Here is a 5,009-nt window from a genome sequence, read left to right as displayed (position 1 = left end):
GTTTTACGGGAAACTCATAACTCTAGGTTTTCCATTCACCCGGGAAGCACTAAGATGTATCAAGATTTGAAGAAAAACTTCTGGTGGCCAGGAATGAAGAAGAAAATTGTAAATTGGGTTAGCATATATCATGTGTGCCAGACAGTAAAAGCAGAACATCAAAGGTCAAGTGGATTGTTGCAACTCTTGGAGATTCTACAGTGGAAATGGGAAGAGATTGCAATGGATTCTGTAGTGGGATTTGCAAAGACGAGAGCTAATCATGATGCTATCTAAGTAATCATCGACAGATTGAAAAAGTCAGCACATTTCCTCCCTAACAATGAGAGATGTTCTTTGGAAAAGTTAGTTAAGTTGTATTTAGATGAAATTGTGACTAAGCATGGTGTTCCCGTTTCAATTGTGTTTGATCGAGATCCAAGGTTTAATTCAAGATTTTGGATGAAATTTCAAGAATGTTTAGGGACTAAGTTAAAGATGAGTACTGCTTACCATCCCCAGACAGATGGCCAAAGTGAAAGAATAATTCAGACAATAGAAGATATGTTAAGGGTTTGTGTTTTGGATTTTAAAGGAAACTGGGATGATCACCTGCCGTTGATTGAGTTCTCCTATAATAACAGTTATCATACAAATATAGGAATTCCGCCCTACGAAGACTTGTATGGACGTAAGTGTAGGTCCCCACTCTATTGGGATGAAGTAAGAGAAAAGAAGTTGTTAGGTCCTGAGTTGGTTCAACAAACCAAGGACACAGTTGTATTGATTTGAAAAAGGTTAGAAGCAGCTCAAGATAGACAGAAAAAGAATGCAAACCTACATCGAAAGGACATGGATATGGAAATAGGATCATTAGTATTATTGAAACTGTCACCTTGGAAAGGATTGGTTAGATTTGGACAGAAAGGCAAGCTGAGTCCTAGGTATATTGTACCATTTGAAGTATTGAGAGAAGTAGGTAAAGTTGCCTATGAGTTGGCACTGTCACCACAGTTGCAGCATATCCATAATGTGTTTCACGTGTCTATGTTGAAGTGGTATATCCCCGATTTGAATCAAGTTATTGAGTATGAGCCAATCGAGCTTCAGCCGATTTGTCCGATGTGGAACGGTCAATTCAGATCCTAGATCGTAAAGAACGAGTCCTTAGAAATAAGTCTATTCCTATAGTTAAAGTACTTTGGAAAAATCCTCGAGTAGGAGAATCTAACTGGGAGTTAGAGTCATATATGCTTGAAAAATATCCTCACTTGTTTAGCTAGATCAGATTTTGAGGACAAAATCTTTTTAAGGGGGAAGGATATAACGACTCGTATATTTTTGCATTATTTCAATATGTAATTATTGAATAATTAAATAAATAAAATATGTGTATGGATTCTGTCAGTTGGATATTATTTTGTTATTAATTAAATGTGATCATTGGTGTTCGAGGATCCTTTGTGTAATTAGTTGTCCAGCTGTGTTATTTTGTTTTTATATTTAAAAGTGATTTTATTTATGATTTATTTCCATAAATACTCGGATTATCTCTAAAATCACTTTTATTTATTGATAATTTTATTTATTATTTTTAGGAATTTATAAAATTTAGAAATCAATATTTCATTAATTATTTAGCCCTGAATGATTTTCTGATTGTATTTTATTATAAATTTAGTATTAAATTCTAGAATATCTCAAAAATTATGAAATTCATATTTTATTAATTTTGGAATATTTCAGAAATTTTAAAATTATTTTTGAAATTTTTGGGATTAAATTCACCCGCACGTTCGTTTGTTAAATCGTTAAATGCGGGTATTAGTTGCGTTCCAAAAATAATTTAAAATTTTCAAGGATTTTATATTGTTATTCTAAATTATTTCGAGACTTTTGAGGCTATTTTCGTGAATGTTCGGGTTATTCTAACTCGTAAATTCCTCGTTAAATTGTTAATAGCAGTGTTGAAATCAGATAATAATCGATAAAAATCATATAAACACTGCAATTCTTATCATTTTTACTCCTTTTAATCTATCTCTTCTCTCTCCTGCTCACCTCTCTCCCTCATCGATCTATTTTTCTCTCCCTCTCTCAACAGTCTCTCTCTCGCGTCCCTTGTTTCCCCTCAATTCCTTCTCTTCCCCCTCCCCGGTATACTCGTGTGCCTGCTTCTATTTTTCCGGTAAGCAATCGCTGGAGTTCCGGCCGACCTGCTTTCTCTGTTTGTGCCTGTGATTGTTTACCTATATATATACATGTCATATATATATGTGTGCATGTGTGTTAATTGTGTGTGTGTGTCCAGCCACTGTGTGTGGTCCCCTGTGCTTATTGCCGCATGTGATGTGCTTTTCCGGCCGTGGTTGTATTTCCTTTTTCCGGTTATGCGCGTGGGCGCGTGTTATTGTCTGAAGGGGATTTTTATTGTTATTTTATTAATTTTTGCAGGGAATTATTGAATAATATTCGTGAGATAAATAAAAATAAATTCCATGGGGGAAATTATAAGCCAATCGGTGAAATCCGCGTAGGACGTTGTTGAGTGGCATTTATGACACTTTATAATGCTCTAATAAGCTTTGAATTGATGCGTTTGTACTCAAGTTGTTAAGGGTTTTAACATATTTTCGAGTATTTTTGCATTTCAGGCATTATCTAAGTAATCAGGTGAATTAGCATTGTTTTAATGCTAATATGGTGTATAGGTGGTGTTGGAATAAAAGCTCGCGAAGTCCGGCTCGAGGCTACAAGAAAAGGGAAAAAGAAAAGAAATAATTTTTGGTAGAAGCCCAGCGCGGCCGCGCGCTTGATCAGCGCGGCCGCGCCAGAACATCAGATAGCCAGCGCGCCCGCGCTGATCAAGCGCGCGCCCGCGCCAGGCGGGATGCAGAATTCCTGTTTTGAATAGAAGACTGATTTTCTGGGGTTATATGTTGATCAGGGCTACTATATAAATAACTGTAGGTCATTTTTAATATAAGAAGAGACACTTCAGAGCTAAGGAGAAGACGTCAAGAGATCTATAGCATGAATCAACAAAGGCGAAGATGATCTAGTTTATTCTTGTGAATCTTTATTTTGAGTTGTAATTTTGGATGCTCGTTTTTGTTTTGTTGAACCTATACTCTTGTGTTATACTCTGTTATTTATTCGTTACAACGACTACGTTTGTTATATCATGTTTTCATCAGAACCCACGTTGATGATGAGTCCGATTATGGGCTAATCGTCATCGTGGGGTTTTAGCGTATTTATTTATGGATTTTTTTAGTTAATTTGTTTGATGCCTTAGTATATGGTGATTGTATGATATCCTAGTATTGGTTGTGCATATTCGTCTTATGAGCGTCGCGAACTTATAAGATATTATGTTAATTCTTAATGAAGCGAAAGTGAATTTAAGGATTTAGAACTTGCCATGTTAGCATAGGTTCATGTATTGATTATGCATGATTCGTAGGTAATTTTAACCATCTTACTTGCTCTATGTAATCAAGATAGATAACTTGTGCGTAAACCGTTATGTTGTCAAATTCTATAGACATATAGGGTCTTAATCTAATTGGTGTCTATTCAGCTTCTATCGCTTTTGTGGATTTCTGGTAGTATGGTACTCGTGCAATGGAAGTTGACGTTTATCAGTTTCGTGTTGTCTAATTAGTGTCATCACCATTGCATGTTAAGGTTAAGAACAATAAGGCTATTGAATGAAGTATTTAATGAAGTTAGAATCCCATGTTTGTCATATATATTCATTCAGTCAATTTTAATCTCGTAGTTATAATTATTAGTTTAATTCTTAGTTATAAACAACCTCAAATTGTTATCGTATTAGCATTGAATAATAACCATACATTGTTGCTTAAGTGTGTGAATTAATTAGTTAACTAATACAGTCTCTGTGGGAACGAACTAGAAAAGATTCTATACTACTCGCGAACTCGTATACTTGCGTGTATTATTAGCGCGTGTTTAGCGGCTAACAAGTTTTTGGCGCCGCTGCCGGGGACTGCAGTGTTAATTTATAGTTTATGTGCTTTCCATCAGTGGTCGTTAAAGTTCATTGACTCGGACATTTTTACTTATCTGTTTCCTTGTCTTATTTCAGGTACTCTAGCGAGGGTGTATGCATACACGTTCACATACTCGTAAGAGAACATTGGATAAAGCCGAGGAAGAACTTGTGGTAATTTGTAAGGAAGTTTTTTAGGAAGAAAAGAAGGAGGAAGAAGAAAGAAAATCGAGGAACCAGCTTTAATAGAGATGGGTGATCAAGCAGAAAATCTGAAGGCTTTGATGGACTATTTTTCAGCCTAAGATTAATGACATTCAGTTAAGCATCATCAGACCAGCCATTAGGGATAACACTTTCGAGATCAAGTCAAGCACGATCCAGATGATACAGAACTCAGTTCAGTTTGGGGAATCTCCTACTGAAGACCCTAACATGCACAATAGGGATTTCATTGAGATATGCGACACTTTCAAGTTTAATGATGTGACTGAAGATGCTATCAAGCTATGCCTTTTCCCATTCTCTCTAAGGGACAAGGCTAAGAGCTGGTAACACTCTCTGCCAGTAGGGTCTATCACCAAGTGGGAAGATCTTGCTCAAAAGTTCCTCACTAAATTCTTCCCTATGGCGAAGACTGCTGCAATCAGGAATGCTCTTACCCAGTTTGCTTAGCAAACTGGAGAAACTATGTGTGAGGCTTGGGATCGATATAAGGAGATGCTAAGGAAGTGCCCACACCATGGCATGCCTGATTGGATGATTATCAACTATTTCTATAATGGATTGGGTGCTACTTCTAGACCCATGCTTGATGTAGCATCACGAGGAGCCCTGTGTGCTAAAAGTTATGATGAAGCTTATAAACTTATTGAACTGATGGTTTCTAATGAGTACCAGAATCCGTCCCAGAGGTTGACTCAGGGAAAAGTCGCAGGAATTCTGGAGTTGGACGCAGCAACTGCTATCGCTGCTCAACTTAAGGCTTTGACGATGAAGGTGGACATTTTGG

At 36.8% G+C, this 5,009-nt stretch overlaps 1 non-coding gene across 1 annotated transcript; it reads right to left on the bottom strand.

Annotated features, from left to right (window-relative positions):
- Nucleotides 1–4,639: 4,639 nt before the first annotated feature.
- On the bottom strand, nt 4,640–4,746 carry LOC141722946 (small nucleolar RNA R71). The gene has a single exon (XR_012575944.1). It is a non-coding gene; the product is annotated as a small nucleolar RNA R71 (small nucleolar RNA).
- Between the last annotated feature and the right edge of the window lie 263 nt (nt 4,747–5,009).

This window comes from Apium graveolens, chromosome 4 (assembly GCF_009905375.1).
Source record: "Apium graveolens cultivar Ventura chromosome 4, ASM990537v1, whole genome shotgun sequence".
NCBI lineage: Eukaryota > Viridiplantae > Streptophyta > Magnoliopsida > Apiales > Apiaceae > Apium > Apium graveolens.
This window is presented reverse-complemented; position numbering and strand designations above follow the sequence as displayed.